Source organism: Marmota marmota, unplaced genomic scaffold (genome assembly GCF_001458135.2).
Source record: "Marmota marmota marmota unplaced genomic scaffold, marMar, whole genome shotgun sequence".
Classification (NCBI taxonomy): Eukaryota; Metazoa; Chordata; class Mammalia; order Rodentia; family Sciuridae; genus Marmota; species Marmota marmota.
This window is the reverse complement of record NW_026000075.1, coordinates 4,904,975-4,923,734: the sequence shown is the minus strand read 5'-3', so window position 1 is coordinate 4,923,734 and position 18,760 is coordinate 4,904,975.

Genomic DNA, 18,760 nt, shown 5'->3' with positions numbered 1-18,760 from the left:
ACTTCTCTTTATTCTAGTCTCAGCTGCTGGAAAAGAGATTTAATAATACACGATTCACAGGAGGTTATGATCCTGAGTCATAATGCAAGAATCTGTAGAGAGAAAATATTATTAGCTGGTGGAGAGGAGGTGATAAAAGTCATTCTGAAAGGCGACACTTAGGGACCTGGAGACAGGAGAAAAATAAAATTTGTTAAGACACAATTCTCATTTAAAAAAAAAAAAGCTTGAAATCAAGAACCTGAGTTAATGGACATAAGAGGAAATAGAGAGTGGATGCAGGCATCAGGGACAAGTCTAAGCTGCGTTGTGCTGAGTGGCATGTTTTGTTTCCAGAGCGACTGTGCCCTTTCCACGCCCTTTTCCCCCCATCTGGTCCCCCTTCTGCCTTCCCCACACTCCATTCCACTAAGGATTCTGTCTCCTTGCTACCCTGAGCTTGAAACTGTTCTCTGGTGCATTATTGGTGCTAATGTTAAGACAGAAATAAACTTGTAAGTTGAAAAGAGTATTATTTTACAATTTGGCACCAGAATTCCTTCTGAGAAAAGAATATTTTTTGGCTTCATGTTTGAGAAAAGAAAGGTGAGGACTGAAAGAATTAGGTAGGAAGGAGATGAGTTGAAAACTGTTCTTCAAAGAAATGAAGTCCTGAGATGAAGGAGAGATTAGCGGGGTGGGAGGGAAGGAGATGTCTAAGGAAAGTCAGCATTCAGATTGGTGGAAATGACACAGATACATTTTAAAACCTGAGCTATCTAATATGCATTTTAAACTGTTCGTATTATTGTGCTATAAAACTACCCACAGGGTGCCTTTTTTCCCCACATGTATGGAAATGAAGAAAATGGGTCTGAGAAGCAAATCGAGAACATGGACAGCCAGTGAGCAAAGACAGGATTATCTATGGATTGGCTTAATTTGAAGCAAATAAGCTTTGTTTTAAAGACAGAAGAGATCAAGAAAAAAAAATCATAAATACCTCACCTCCTCCAGAACTTCCAGAATGATTGGAAAGAAGGGTTTATGTCAATTTTACCTTAATTTCCACAGGTAGACTGCTGGCCCCCTCCGGGACTCTTGGATTGAACAGAGATCATCAGGCCTGTCTGTTGCTCCACTGTGAGGCGATGAGTAACCCCCTGCTCCCTCCTACATGTCCTGAGTCTCCTTTCACTAGATTTGCTTCTCCCAGGGGCAATTCCAGAAAACATTTCTTTTGAAATTTGAATTAACGCAGCTGAAAAAAAAATACAACTTTTTTTTTTTTAAGTAGGAAAGTCATTTGTCCCCCATCCTATTCCTTGCAGAGATCTTTCAATTTTAATGCAGATGAAATAAGACTGAAAAAGGGGCTTTATGGAATAATTTCATGCACAGGTTTTCTAATGGGACAAGGGAGTTGAAGCTGTGTATGGGATGGAGCTGGAAGGCAGCAGGATAAGGTTGAAATTTACAGCAAAGAGCCAGAAACTTGCAGCCCTCCAGAATCCTCTGAGACCTTCCCTGGAGGGGCATTCTCTACATGATATTTTTAAAGAAAAAGAGAGTAGACTTCACAAAGAAAAACTGCACAATTCGAATTCTACTGGTAACCTTTAACATTGTATTTTGCCATCATATTATCTCAAAGGCCTTAAAGCCTATTAAAAAATCCAAACATTATTATTCTTACCACCAAAAATGCAGCAAAAGCAGCTTATATCTTAAGAGATATCTCTTTATTTTCTTATTTAAGGAAAAAAAATTAAGGCATTACATTTTACTGTGGAATGCCAGTAGTTTTGTAAGTGGGATATAACACAGAGGTACCATGAAACTCTTCAAATTTATACAGACATGATTTTTCACTTAAAAAATTAAGATTTTATTCTCCTTCCTCCACTTCAAATTGCTTTTTAAAAGGCTACTTAACATTTCTTAAACTTCCTTTTCAAAGGTAATACCATTGAGAACTGAGTTCAGGATTTTCAAATTTCTCTTCTATCATTTGGTGCCAGTAGAAAAGATCTCGTCAACTTAAAAAAAAAATGATTTTTAAATGACAATCTTGCTGCTCATTTTTAAATAGCCTCTTTCCATTTCTGAGGAATTACTTTGGAGTTCAAACAAAATGAGTCACCCAAGGAAAAAAAAAAAATCACAAGCCATTTTTATGCATTATCCAGAGCAGAAATTTTAATTTAATGGCACTGATACAGAAGAGCTCCTTCATGCAGCAATTTTTAAAGCCGGTTCCTTTACTTTTATGACAGCAACAAGTTCTGTTATCTATGCAGATGAAATAGCAGTGAATGGCGAATGATTCTGATGTTCCTGAAATGTGGGACAGGTGCTGGTGGGAGAGATGTCGTAGTACCATGGGGGAAAATAACTCTATAATGTAATTGGGAAATGCCTTTAGATTTCTTCCTTTCTCCCTGCTGGGACTGGAGCAGTTCAGGTCTGCCTTTTGAACTGGAGGGTTTTCCTATGGGAAAACGGAGAGTTAGCAAATGTTGAACTTAAAATGGTTAAGACTTTCCAAGTTCAAACCAGTTATCTATACCATATGTCTGTACCCTTCAAGACACAGAGAATTTTTCAGGGTACAGAGTCCGATACTGGAGGCTTCAGTGCTTTCCCTCATTCTACTGAAAACAGAGGAAGAAAAGGACAGAATAGGTGGCTTGGTGACCATCAATCTTCCTCTGCATATTGTTATCACATATACTTTTCTTCTTTGGCAGCACTTGTTTATGAAGGATTATGAGGCTTTTGAGAGTCACAATATCAGCTGTTGTAGCTTGAATACTTGTAGTGTCTCCCAAATGTCCATATATAAAATTTGGTCCCCAGGGTGGCAGTATTAGGAGGTACTATAGATATTTAAGAGGTGGGGCCTAAAGGAAGACCCTTACGTCATTAGAGATGTAATTCCAAAAGGAATTGTGGAACCCCACCCATATGCTCTCTTTTTCACTATGCAGGATTGAAATGTGATCAACTTGTTCAACACGTGCTCCCTCCATGCTATACCACCATCCACCACCCTTATCAGAACAAAATCAGTGCAGGAACAGGGCCCTTGCACCTTCAAATCTGAGACTGCATAAATCTTTTCTTTTTATAAGTTAATTGCCTCAGGTATTTCATTGTAGTAATGTGAAGCTGACTAATGCATCAAAAAATCATTAAAATATCGAGCCTAATAATAGTGGCTCATATCCATTGAGTCTAAAAGGAGTTAGAACTTCTGTGTTTTGACTACTTTATTTCTTTTAAATTTTATAACAACATCATGAAAAATGTCTCTTTTTTAAAATTAACTTTAAAGGAAGTTACTTACCATTCTCATTATATATTGTTGTATTACAAATCGCCCTAAACTTAGTGGTTTAAAATATAACCACCATTTGCTTTGTTCAAAACTCTGTCATTTGGAGAGTGCTTGGTGGGGACAGTCCATTCGGACTCCAAGCAGTGTTTGCTGAAGTAACACAAAGGTTGGGGAAAATGGAAACGGGAATGGTGCCATTTGCATGGTACTTTATTGGACACAGAACCCATATTCGAGGGACAAAGATCCCACCACTTGATGACAGAAGGGTCAAAGAATTTGGAGGTCATGATTTAGAGCTACCATACTTATTAGATTCATGAAACTCTAAGTGAAGAAGCTTAGGCCCAACCTCTGGATTCTTAATCAGTTTTATAAATTATCTGAAAAGCTAAGTTTTGATTTAGGAAGAGGAACATAGAATTCTATATATACTCAAAAATTATGATTCTCAATATTTATCTTAAGTTGAATTCAGGCAATAGCAGAGATGGAGGTGACTTTAACATATTACATGGGCTTCCATTTCACCTTATAAACCTGTAAATTCAGGTACCTTTGGTCATATGACACGGCAATGTTAGATGGTTTCAGTGTTAGACCAGAATCCAAGCCAGAGTCTTCTCTGCTGTGTCTCTGCCTGGGTGTGCATGGCTCAGATTACTTCCCTTTTAACTTTGTCTATAAGCAACTTATCCAAATATCTGACATTTATAGGAAGATTTACAATATACAAAGCATTTTCATCTTTCTGGTCTCATCTAGCATGTCTATTCTGGACAACTGAAACAATGCAGGGAGATGTAAATAATGACTCTGAAGGCCATTTCAGAAAAAAATGTAATCACTGATTCTTTTGCCATACAATACTAAGAGAAGTAGTTTTAAATCATGAGCAATGAATAGCACGGTGATTAGAAGTTGATAGAGGAAAATTGGAGCTGAGAAGGACAACACAGTGGACAAGGCATAGAGAAGTGTTATACACAATTGCCCTTCCATAGATCTCCTGGATCCTGGATCCTGGAATACTGCACCCTTGTTAATTCTCACTGTACCGGGTCAGATTCCAAGCAGACCAACGTCACTGTATTATTAACATCCTATATTAGTTTCCAAGGGTTTCCGTAGTAAATTGCTATGCAGTAAATAACTTAAAACAACAGAAATTTATTCTTTCACAGTTCTGGAGACTGGAAGTCAAATTCAAAGTGTTGGCAGGCTAGGCTGCCTCTAAAGCCTCGACAGAATAATCCTTCCTTGATTTTTTTTGGTGTGTGGTGGTTGCTATCATTCCTTGGCATTCCTGGCCTTATAGATGCAGTACTATAACCTGTATCCATCATTATGTGCCATTTCCCCCTATGTTTTAAATTTTCCCCTAAAGTTCCCTCTTCTTGTAATAATACACATTATTCATCCACTATGACCTCATCTTCACTTGAGGGCATCTGCAAAGGCTCTATTGCTCACTACAGCCACACCCACAGATTCTGGACAGAATTTTAACCCAGCACACTCCCATTTTAGGGATGTGAAGACAAGTCAAGATAGGCTTAGCAATTGTACCAGATCATTTAAATCTGGAATTTAAAACCAGATCTCCTGACACCAATCCTTGGTTGTTTCCATCATACCCTAAAGCATGATAGGAAGTTTTCTGAGGCAACATTATCTTATTTGATTTCCCACATGAAGACTAAAAAAAAAAAAAAAAAAAACAGGAAGTCCATGTATTGTATAATATTTTCACAAACCAAAAAATTATTTCCTTGAACTTTCTGCCCTTCTATGTGTTTCCACCGAAATCTTATGTTCTTCATAAGTGTGATCACCTTAATGTATTTGCCTTATGGTTTATCTGTTTCTACTAAATGCAGAGAAAAACAGCATTGGTGGTGGGCACCGGTGAAATGAGACTTAGAGGGAGACAAAAGGTTTTACTTGGGCTACCTGGAATAGATGTAAAGTTTGAACTTGAAACCATTCTCAGAGTATATGAGTTCATCTTATAATATCTCCTCAAAAATCAAATTTCTTACCACATCATCAGGCCACTTCATCTCTTGGTGTCATCGGGCACAATGCCTGTAACCTATGAATATTTTAAGGGCCACAAAAATGTTTGAAATCTGGAAAATACTACTAGCCACTTAATACTAAAACATTGCAAAATTTAAAATAAGAAGGGACTTAATTAAATAGTGATAAAATGCAATATAACTGAACAACTGTAATAATTCTTACAGAATTAAACATGCAAATTGGACTTAATCTAAGACCCTCACGCATTTAAATTGATTTATTACAGCATTGGACTGGGGTCTCCGAGAGTAAGAATACTTTGGGCCTATAAAGGTCTTAAAATGGTCCTGATTACCACATTATAATCAACCCCCATTATAAGGATCAAGATAACACTCAGATTCAGTCTGGCATATGAGATGGGAGAGTGTGAACAGTTTTTTGTTTTTTAATTTCCTCACAAGCAAAGCAGCGTCTCCTTGTTATATAACTGTCTTAGTCAGGATCAGTAAGTAGCATTTGGTGAGGTCGTCATGTACTATTTGTGGCTCACTTAATCCCAGTCTTCCTCCTGAGGATAGGACTAACAGAGCAATGTTTCATTTTGGTGTTTTTCCTGTGAAATTTTTGATCCAATTACCTTTTAATCTTTTGCTACACAGGGTGTTGGGAAAGCAACTAAGCAGCCAGAGCCCCTTTCTATAATGACAATTAGCACAAGAGACAAGAGTACTAAAAATATTAAAGCCTAAGAAAGTAACGTAGAATCGGAGAAAGCTTTATCATTTCATTTCCCTGTTCCTGATAACACCCAGATAGCTAAAAGAACAACTAGACTGTAGGGATGTTAGCAATTTTCTTCGTGAGAACTAATTTTAGTTCTAGCTCCCCCTATACTCCCACCCATGAAATATAAGACTTGCTATTCTTTTGCCTTGAACATTTTCAGAATATTCAAAGTAGAGCTCTGACATCAGTATGGAAGACACAGTTCCCATATTGGGGAATCTTATGACTCTTCTGGCAATGAGAGTTTATTTTATTTAACTACAGCAAAAGCCAAGGGTGTAAAATGACTCCACACTTTCTGCACAATCTATCAGCTTCCTCTTGGCCTTCAGTTCTTCTTCTCTAGGCTCAACTCCCTACTAAGACTTCTCTTTCCAATCTTCTGAACCCTTCAGCCCTTTGTCCTTCCACACTGCAAACTCCACAAATCCCTACCTCCTTGACTCTCATTATCTGTCCCAGAAGGTCAAGCAAACATCCTACAGAAGAACCTCATTCAACTCCCCTGTTGTTCCAGAGAGTATCCACTTGCAATCCACCTTGGGTACTCCTGCTTCTGATAAATCCTTTTATTTATCTTCAATAGTCAGCCTTTTTTCTACACTTAGTATACACATACAACTTTCTCTTCAAGTCCTTATCCTGATACTCTGAACAAATAGCCCAGCTACCTCCATATCAAGATCAGGTATAAGTCACCTGCAGCCAAGAGGAAGGTGCCATACCCCTCTTTCATGGTAAAACCTCCATTGTGTGTTCCTCATGGCATCTGTCCTTGTATTCCACTGTGAGTATTAAGGTTTCAACCTCAAAAAGTGTAGAATACCTGTTTAATGGGTAGTAATAGACAAAAGAACAGTCACAGGAAACTGTCCATGTCATTTTTCTACAATATCTGCCCTAGGGTCTTGGGGCCAGCGTATCCTTCCAGGGATTGTGAGTGATATCTAGCAGGGCAAGAAAGGAATAGTCCAGATAATAAGGGGGAGAAGAGATTATCCCCTGCAGAGTGAGCAGCAAATACAATGGCAGAGAGCCATGAAAACAAGGAGAGCTCAGTAATCTGGGTGCAGCTGAAAACATATGAAGTAGGACATGTGTAATGATAGTTTATTTCCCAAATAGGTATGCAGAACCGATTTCTATGCAGATGGCACAGCGGAGCCATTAAATTTATTTAACCTCAGGAAAGACACAAAGTCTCTTGTGTATCAGAAAGAAGAGATGAATACAGTGTGATACACAGATGGTGGGGGAACAGAATTTGGGGCTTGAATGTAAAGGGAGATCCTTTAATAAACCTACAGGAGAAAGACAATGGGTGAAGGCATTTGTTGGTGCTCTAAAACCGTAGTGACAGGGATGCCTTCATATGGATGCCAACATCTTTAAAGGCTCTGTTATGAATGTGGATGCCCATGCCCTGCACTTGTGAAGGTTCCACAACAGATACTGCCAAAAAAAAAAAAAAAAACAGAGCAAAAAGAAAGAAAAGTTGTACACCTCATGGAAGAAACAAAACTACTCTGGGATTCATGGTCTATCAGAAGAAATGACAGATCTGTGTGTGTGCAGTGTGGGGAGGAGAAGGAATAGTAATTGACATTAAGTTAATTTACTCCTATTACTGGGGCAGGCTCTCAGAAAAAAATGTCACCTGGTCTAATACTTTTTCCACTGAATTTCCAAGTATATATACTATTAGTATATGCTATAAGGGAGAGGTGTTAGCTTCACAATGTCCTTGGTAGCCTGTCCCTGGCTAAAGTTGCGTCTATGATAAATCCATCTGGAATCTCTGGATTTGTAAGGGAGGGCTTCCTTGAGAATTTCACATAAGCTCTGGCACACTGAGACAAAAAATGGGAGTTTTCATAATTGGTAATCTTTCTGCTGCATGAGGTAACCCCCAAAATTTCCTTGAAGACCTCACTTATTATTCTAAGTCAGAGGCAGACATTTAATATAGAAGGGACCTTGCTAGCTGCCCTGGATGTCCCAGCCCTTTCTCTGCTTTCATCTTTGCCCCTTGATTACCTGTATTCTAGAACTTAACAGTAAAGTGTAATATGCAGTAGGATTTGTGAATCTGATTTGACCATTCAATAATAAGCCCATTCAATGTATCAGGAAAGGATTAGTGAAATACTATTTATTAATCTTATTATGTGCCTAGTTTTACCACACAAAATGGTTGGTTCTGGGGGAAAAATGAGTATAGTACTTATATTTTCTGGCTTTAAGTCAGGCTTGTTTGACTAAATGAAATGCTTCTTATCAAGCATTTAGATACCTTTGATTGAACCATTCAGTTGATCATGAATTATTATCCACATACCTATCAAGCTAATCTCCACCACCCTGGACTAGTGAAGGTTACTTCTGCTAGTCTCTTGATTTGTCTTTAATACATTACCGGTATAAACAAAAGATATTTTAGTGAATGTATTCATAATCTTGTTTCACATGTCTGAACTGGAAGGAACTGCAAGGATTAGAGAAAAACTATCTGTAGAAGTTCTCTTGTATGCAAAGCAAGTACAGGCACTGCTTTAAATCCACAGGATAAAGCAAGCAAAGCTATGCTTTCTTCTCTAGGGCAATTTAGACTAGCAGCCAGGCAATTACTGCCTGGAACAGAAGAAAGCTGTCCCCACAAGTAGGCAGCCAGGGAGCTGTGAATTAGCTTTTCAACACCTGAAGTACAAGTTAGAGAAAGTTAATGGCTCTGCTTTGAGAATAATAAGAAGCGCCTGGGGTTACACGAGGTCCCTTTCTTCACAGTAATTTTGCACATTTTAATAATTAGTAGTGCATCAATATTTATGATATCACAAATAAAGAGGCATATTTGGGGGAAAATTTCAATCATGTGCCTCTTCCCTTCACAATTGTCAGTGACTGAGTGAGGGTCCTGTGCTAGGAGGGACGAGGTCTTAGTAAGGCTTTCTGAATCAGTGCACATTCCCTAGGTGCTAGTCTTGCAACCCTGCTCCCAACATGCAATGCTATATTAAACGACATGTGCACTTCAGAGCAATGACTATGGTAATCTTATTAGTATATTTTTAGAGACTAGAAGGTAATTTTGATTATTACCTAATTTCAGTGTTTCACAAGCATTAATCCCATCAGATTCACCTGGGTTCCACCCCTGGTGCTGACTGATTCAGAAGGTTTGGGATGAGGCCCCTTAATTTGCATTTCTAACAAAAACATAGGTATTGTTGCTGCTGCTTGTCTTGGGTTAAACTTCAAGAAATATGGTTCTACTGCAATTAAATTAGAGTTCCTACTTTGGCTGCACTTGAAAACCACGGTGGACTTTTAAAATGTTAATGAAGCCAACCTGAAAGAGGCCCAAGTGGCCAAAGGTGGAACAATTTAAGTAATAAAAGAACAGTTTTAGGTTATAACCAAAGTGTAAAATAAACATGCATGAGTCCATGTTTATATAAGTAAATGATTAAATAAGTAAACGGATGGAGAGAAGAGACAAATAGAATTAGAAAAAAATTTGTACAGATATTCTCACCTGCAGAAGGTGAACCTTACTGCTTTCCTCCTATTTTAACAACTCCGTAGAATACTCATGTGGGTAAAGGGAGAAGGAAAAACTTGACAATGAAAAAAGAGAAAGACATGCCCTTGGGCAGGTGATCAATGTCAATGTCCTCACCAAGTCACTACTCCCTGACATGAAGAATCAAGGCACTTCACCTCTGTGGTATTCTTTTGAAAAACCCTAACTCCATTCTAACCATGAGAAAAACATCAGAAAAACTGTGATCTGGAAACCTTCTTCAAAATACCCAACCAATATGCCTGAAAGGTGTCAAAAAATTTTAACAATAAGACGGACCTGAGAAGATGAAGAAGACACATAATGGTAAAATATAATATCTTAGGTAGGATTTTGAAATCAAAAGCAAGTAGAAAAGCTAAGCAAATGGAATGAAGAATGGGATTTAGTTAATAGTAATCTACCACTCTTTGGTTTCTTAATTATGAAAATGTGACACAGTAATGGAAGATGTTAACAAAAAGGGAGAAGCATATGGGCTCTTTCTACAGTATCTTTGCAACTTTTCTGTGAATGTGAAAGTATTAAAACAAGTTGTTGTGTTTATGTAAAATGTACTAAAGCCCAGAGAACACCACAGACAAATTAAGTCAGAATCTCTGGGGTGGGTCCTGTGCCTTTTATTGTTTTAGACCCCCAGGAGATTGTCATGTGCAGCCAAATTCAAGAACCAATAAATCTAGATAAAACCACATAATTTTCTTGGCAAGTCAAACTTTTACTTGAGAAACAAGATAGTTAATACTGAAACAATTCTCCACATTTCGTATTTCTGGAGAAAACATCTCTTTCCATTTGGATCAATCAAATCTGCAAAATGTTAGTGCCTAGCACTTGAAATAAAATGAAATGAAGAAACAGAATAAGTTCATATAGTGAGTTTTAAAGATCAGATTCCAGACTGTATCCCCAGGTCCATATACATCACATCTGCTCTTTTGCATTGTCCTGAAAACTTGCAAAGGAGACAGCTGTTGGACCCAGGGAGAATTGTATGACAAGAAGCATTCAGGCAATTGAGATAATTACTTTAAACTCCTATATACTTGTGAAGTCATATACTTATGATATGTCTTTGCAGTACACAGAAGTCTCTACCCAAAAGCATGTACTTTTTCTTCTAATTCTTATTAATTTTTAAGGAATTAAGCTTAGTTGTACTATTTGTCTCACTTTTTTTCATCTCCACATCATGTGAATAAATCTTCCTCAATTGTGAATATGCTAAAACCAACGAATAATCCTAACAACCACTCACTCCAATAAGAGAAACAATTTTATTTTTAATTAAAAGGTATATTTTAAAAAGACTTTTTTACATCAGGGAAGCGGATGGTGGAGAGATTCCAGCTACTCATTGGCTGTTTGAGCATCTCCTTATGAATTTTCTTTCATAGTAGCCAATGTGATTTTTCAGATCCAAATTTTGACCTATGCAGCATCATGAGGAAAGGAAATTAGCACCTGAAACCCTGCTACAAAGCAGCAAATTGTTCACATCTGTGGCCTTGCAGGGACAACCAGTTCATTTGAGTAGCCTGGTTTTTATAATTTCTGCAGGTCTGGAGCTCACATGCAAAATGACTACTTTCAACTTCTTTTGTACACTTTGACTAATCTTTGTAGATTGTACACTGATTGGCAATTTGGAGGGAAGGAAGGAGTCTAGAATTTTTGAGAGTATAGGAAGTACCAGAAAGTCTGACATTTGTTGCTATCTCTTCAACATTTCCTGGAATCACAAGCAGACATGGGAATATAGAGCTATGTCAGGGAGGTATATCACCTGAGGACTGAGGTCTAGGAACATCATGTGCTTTATCACATTGAATGGATTCTTTAGCTCTGGTAAGGGAGTTTCCTAGAATCTTTGGCAGCCTTTAAAAGTATAGTTACCTGATTTAATAGAATCTTACTACAGCTCCTAGGCATTCAGTGAAAAAGAAAGAAGTCGATTTGTTTTGTACATAGCAAAATTGTTACTCAACCTTTCATATCCTATTCAAGACTGGATCTCGGGGATTTTATTTCCTTACTATGCCACATGAACACCAACCCTGCTGCCAGGCATTACTGTTGAGCTGGATGAGAGTACTTATTGTGTACTTATTACTTTACATGTAAATATGCATAGGAAGTAGGTATGCACATATTTGTATGTGTGTATACACTATTTTTAAGGGAATCTCCACTTTTTTAGGGAATCCTCTTAAAGATATTCAACTAGTAATTCTACCTTCTTAAGTTCTTCCCATACTGAACAACCAATAAAAATAGCCTACTAATATGTCTTTTGTATAGTTATTAAAATCATGGGCAGTGGCACCAGATTACTGAAATGTTGTAAATGAATTAATCTATGTGCAGAACTTGGAGCCATATCTTACATGGAGCACATAATAAGTAGTCAAAACTCTTATAACTGATTATGATGCTTGCTATCTTATGATTATTATAGTATATAATAAGCATTCACATCTAATAGTATTATCATTCTTTTAGAAAATTAATTTAGTTCCTGGGGAACATGGTAGTTGTTCTTTAGCAGAAGGAATTATAAATCTAAAAGAGCAAACCCGCATTTTCAAGGACCCACAAAATGGTTTATATTTATGAAACAAATTAGTAGACAAGATCAAATATACAAGTACTAAATTTAGAACAAAGAAACAGATCCATGGTAACGCATAGAATCAGGAAGAGTTGGACCAAATGAAGCAAGCACTGAATAGATGTTTGGCAACATAGCAACAGCACATTGACCAAGACTCCTGGTACCACTTCACAAAAAGCTCTGAAGGGGCTGTTGGGTACCCTCTCTGGAAAAAGAGAATGATGTGGGGCCATAGATAACCAGTATGGCCAGAAACTAGAGAAATATGAATATGAGCTCAAGCATAATACCTTCTTTGTTAATACTCAGGCTGTAGATGTGTGGCCAAAGAAACAAGGATTATAAGAGTTTATCCATCTCAATATATATCCACCCCAATGTACTCTTTTAATCATTGAAGCACTTAATATGAAGATGTATTATTATTTGATGTTGTTCGTAGGGACTTAAAGAATTTCTTTGAATAATCTTTTCTGTAAAAGATCACAAATATTTTAGGCTTTGAGATCCATAGATTCTCTGACACAGCTGCTTACCTTTTCATACCATTTTAACACAAAAGCAGCCTTAGACAACATATAGATAAAGGAGCGTGGTGGGTTCTAATTAAACTTTACTTATCAAAAAACAGGTAACAGACTGAATTTGACCTATGAGACATAGTCTGCCAACTCACATTGTAAGAGATTTCATCCACTTTTTCCTATGACCTTCACTGATAGTGGGTACTTAGCAAGGAATTTGCCAGGCACTTCAGAAATGCTTATTCTCTAATGGCTGATTAAGCATGAAAGTCCACACCACTAGAGCATATATTTAAGAAATGAAGGCAAGCAGTTGGAATGGTCAGGTTTATGTCATGTCTCATTAGTGGCCCAGAAAAGAGGAAGGAAAGAGCTGAGACAGGAGGTGTCATTTCCTGTATTCTCATGCATGTGGCACGGTGAGCTATTAGCAAACCTAGACCAGAACACAGACCCACAACAGATCAAGCAGAGACAGTCCTACCACGAGGAGACTGGAGGAAAGCTGCTCCAAGGAAAATTCAGTTAACAATTCTAATTTACCAAAGGAAATGAGGACTCTGAATTAATACTTTTTAGGGTAGAGTCAATTGACAGTGAACAACATGACAGAGTGCTGCAGTCTGGCTGGGCACACAATCACGAGCCACCACACAGCTTGTAGATTCAAACAGCAACTCTTTATTCCCGAACTCACACCAGCCGTCTACAATCACGTTCTGGGGAAATCCACGTTCTCTGCCCAAATCCACGTTCTCTGCCCAAATTCACCTCCACTGGGCTTCTCTCTCCAAAATATACTGTCTGAATCCCGTGAGAACTCAAGGGGAACTCAGGCAGCAGGATACACCCTATTCCCAGCAGGAATAATCTTAAACCTTAAACCTGGAACCTAAACTGGGAACGCCCTAATCCGCCTTGGTCCTTGAACAAGGTCACCTACATTCAATGTCACTGCAACATGGGGTACGCTGGCAAGGAAATTGTCATACCTACTTGGCTAATGGCTCCCAGCAACAGAGAATATACTTGTGTTTATTTGAGGCCCCCAACACTGAGCCTGCATTCATAAAATACTGAGAAAATGTTTATTCGAGGGTATCCAATCAAACAGCCCCAAGGAAAATAATCCAATCATAACAACAGGAACTCTGGGTGGTGGTAATCCTTAAACAATTTGTGTATGGAAGATGCCTAACAGTAAAAATTAAAGCATGAGGGGCTGGGGATATAGCTCAGTTGGTAGAATGCTTGCCTTGCATGCATAAGGCCCTGGGTTCAATCTCTGGCACCACCACCACCAAAATAAATAAATAAATAAATAAATAAATGGATCAAAGCATGAGAGCAGAATATAGTCCTTTAAAGTCAAAATAAAAAAGCCAAGCAAACACTTGTGATCCTGGATGAAGAATGACAACTCAGTCTTCAAATGAGGGCTGACTAGATCCATAGCTAAAATAAGGAGGAAAGTCTAAGGCAAAACTATAGACCTGGGCAGCACAGGAAGAGAGAGCATCAAAGGAATTAATGTTATAAGGAAAATATGACCCCCACCTATAGACCTGTGTCCAAATCTGGTAGATAGCAAAAGGAACTGAAATGGAAAGGAAAGTCAAACAAAGGATCTATCATATGAGGCTGCAGCATTGATATTCTAACCCAGACAAATTACTTATTCAAAGATTTACTAAGGTTCATGATACATTTTCATAAGTCAGGGCAGAGTATTTGGACAGAACAGAACTTGGTGGTACATCTTTTGGACATAGTCTATCATTGGAGAGGATACTAATCAAGATGTTAAAATATGATGTAATCTTAAAATCATGGATCTTAGGGTTAGATAATCCTGGATTCAGATCTTTACTCTGCCATTTATAGACTTCTTCTCTTAGGTAAGTGTTTTATGTAACTATCCTCAGTTGGTCTTCCCCTAAAATGGGCATAATAATAGCATCTAATCTTACAACTAATGTGAAGACCAAGAAAAATATTCAAAGTACTTTCTCTCTGCCTATACAGTAAGCACTCAATAAAGGACAGATTTCATTAGGTAGAGAAAAACTTATAGGGATATGAGTTTAGCTTTTCCTATTCCAGTATTTGTTAAAGCACATCTAGATTTCTCAAAGCATAAGTGTAGAAATACCAGGCTCATTTTCACATTTTCTTTCCAATTTTGGCAAGGTCCAGGGCTCATGGATTTTCAAACTTTTCTAACAGCAATTTCTAGGCCAAATTAAGAGCTTCCAGCAAACCAGAAACCAATCCGTGGGTTTGGATTGAAGCTTAATATCTGACTGACTATGGAGTAGACTAAAAAGTCTCCAGTTTGAAGAAAAAAGAAATGAGTTCCATGAGTGCAAGAAGGAAGTGTTTTTTAAAAGGAAAAAACAAGTCCTTTTCAGAATCAGCAACTTTTCTTAGATTTTTCCTGAAGCTAATAAATGATGCAAGCATGAAGTAATCATCCTTATAAGGCAATTTGTCAGGTTAAGTCTCTTGGGCCTGTTGTGGTTTTAATCTGAACCTTTGGCAGGGAGGGTGTTAACAACAATGCTAGCATGTCCCAGTATTCCATGTATAGTGGGTTCATCAAACCACAACTTCTATTCTTTAGGATTTGGCAGGGAAGCATGGTAACCCCTCTCCTACCCCAAAGGACAGAAAATAGAGATTAATTCAATACGGGGAAGGTGCTGTTCATCTCCCAAACCACCAGAGCGGGCTTCAGACATTTGTCAGAAGAGATTATTCTTTGTTTTGTCAACCAAGTAATTAATAAGAGTAAATAATACTAATAGATGGCATATTGCCAACCACCAACTGCTTTCAGGATAAATTAAAACTAGAACTTGGAGAGTTATAAAATCATGTCACAAATAGCTTTCTTTTCCATGTATTTTGAGATTGAGGGTGGTTTGGGATTCCAACTGAACAGTATTAAACATTTCAAATATGTCTTCATTGTGTCACCAAAAACATCTTTTAAGCTACCTATGTAGTAAGATTCAATTCATGACAAATTTAAATATCTCCTTTCATTTCCTTAATTAAGGGGGGAGGAATCCAAATGGGAGTGTGTGTGCATGTGTCCTATGAGCTCTGCTTCTATTTAAGATAGATTGAAGATATCCTATGATACATTAAAATTGCATTCTTTCTTAGAGCAATCACTAAAAAGCAAAACAGAGATATAGCTTATAAGTCAATAACGAGCATAAAACTAAATAATTAAAAATAATCAATCTGAAAGAAAAGACAAGAAAATGAGGGGGGAAATGAAGAGCATATGCAAGAAACATAAAGCAAATGGAACAATGGCATAGGTAAATACCTCCACATTAAAAAATTAAATATAAATGTGTACTCCCCCCCAAAAAAAAAGAAGGCAGTGATAGACTATTAATAAGACAATACTGCTGGGGGCTGGGGTGGCGGTCCACTCCTATAATCCTAGCAGCTCTGGAGGCTGAGACAGGAGGATCCTGAGTTCAAAGTCAGCCTCAGCAAAAATAAGGTGCTAAGCAACTCAGTAAGACCCTGTCTCTAAATAAAATACAAAGTAGGACTGGGGGTGTGGTTCAGTGGTCAAGTGCCCCTGAGTTCAATCCTCAGTACCCAAAAATAAATAAAAAATGAAAGAAAGAAAGAAAGAAAGAAAGAAAGAAAGAAAGAAAGAAAGAAAGAAAGAAAGAAGACAACATTTATCAACATACTGTATATAAGAAATACGTTTAAATATATGGCACATCTATTTTAAAAATGAGTTAGGTTCAAGGACTTGCCTCTAAAAAGAAATAAAAACTATAAATTAGTCATTTTATTAAATGTAATAACAACCTTAAACAATTATTCATCTAACAGAAATGTTCTAAAATTTATGAAGTAAATATGGGTAGAGTCCAAAGGAATAAATGTCAAATGCACTTCAACTACACTTTTTCAGAAACTAAAGTAAATACAGATAATAAATCTGTCAGCATATAGGTGAGCTGCCCTTCACCAACACCTACCTAATGAACTTTCATGGTACATTTCATTCAACAAGATAATTCATATTATTTTCAAGTGTATAATATGAAACCCTATTAAGCTAGATAACAGGATGAGTCCTAAAATAAATTTCAATAAATTTTAAAGCAATTGAGCTTACACATTATCTAACTATAGTATCTGACTATAGTAGAATAAGTTAAAAAGTAATCTTTTTTAATATAGAAAGACTTAGATCTATATAGATATATCTGCAAGTCTCAAAATATATTGAATCATATGACATTTTTATAAGTTAGCCATGGATTCAAAGAAAACACAATCAAATAAGAAACAGTAGAAAATATTTTGTAGTGAGTAAATATATTGATACTGTATTCATATGAATAAACTAAAATAGTAGTAAGAAAAAAATTTATAGTTGCAGATACTTATATTAGAAAAAAGGAAGCTCTAAAAGCAAATATATAAGATGCCCTCTTAACAAGCTAGAAAAGGAAAAAACAGTTAAAAAAAGAAAGAAAGAAAAAATCTTAAATGCAAATAAGAAGGGAAAATTGAATTCCCCAGCCACTGGATACCACCAGTCAACTTTTTGTCACTATGAGTTTGACTACTCTATATACCTGATAAAAATGGAATTCTGTTGTATGATGTCCTTTGGTGAGTGGCTTATTTTACTTAGCATATCTACGTTGTAATGTGTGTCAGAATTTCCTTTTTTTTTTTAAGCTGAATAATGGACTGCTAATGGCTTATCCATTCATCTATCAATGACATTTGAGTTGCTTTTACTTTTTGGCTATTGTGAATAGTGTTGTTAAGAATAAAGATATGCAAATATCTGTTCAAGGGCTTGACTTGAATTCTTTTTGAGGAACAGAGCCAAAAGTGGAATTGCTGAAACATATGGTAATTTTGAGGAACTGCAGCACTACTTTATAGCAACCATACTATTGCAACACTATTTTATGGTATCCATGTCATTTTACCACTTGTCCATGAGTAGACAAAACTCACAGTTTCTCCATATGCTTGTCAACACTTGTGACTTCTGGCCTTTTTTCCCATTTATTTGTAATAATCATCCTAATGTTTTGGGGTTTAGATTATTCTTCCTTTTCTGCTTCCATAAGATATATGATTACGTTATTGATCAAACATTTTTCTTTCTTAGCCAAGCGCAGCGGTGTATACCTGTAATCCCAGAGGCTTGGGAGGCTGAGGCAAGAGGATTGCAAGTTCAAAGCCAGCCTAAGCAACTCAGCAAGATGTGTCTCTAAATAAAATATTTTTTAAAAAGTCTGGGGATGTGGCTCAGTGGTAGAGTACCCCTCGGTTCAATCCTGGTACCAAAAAAAAAAAATTCTTCTTTTGTCATGTAAATATTTAAAATAATAAATTTCCCTCTTATTACTGGTTTTACTGGATCCCATACATAGTGGTATATTGCATTTTTATTTTCATTTGTTTCTAATTGTTTTATAATTTTCTTTGTGATTTCTTCTTTAGCTTACTTTTGTTTATGTTGCTTGGATTTCACATTTTTTGTGAATTTTCTCCTTTTTGTTTAGCTATTTATTTCTAGCTTCATTTCACCGTGATCAGAAAAAATACTTTTTATGATTTCAATCTGTTCAAATATATCAAAGCTTATTTTGTAGAAGACATATGGTCTATAATGGAGAATGCTTCATGTACACTTGAAAAAAATATTTCAAAAAATATTTCAAAATAATGTGTTATTCCTGGGTGGCTGTTCTGTACAAGTTCAATTGGTCGATAGTGCTGTTTAGCTTCTCTCTCTCCTTATTGATAATCTATCAGGTTGTCTTACCTATTATTGCAAATGCAGCTTTTCTTTATCTTGGAGTGTCTTATTTTATCCCTCATTTCTGAAAGACAAT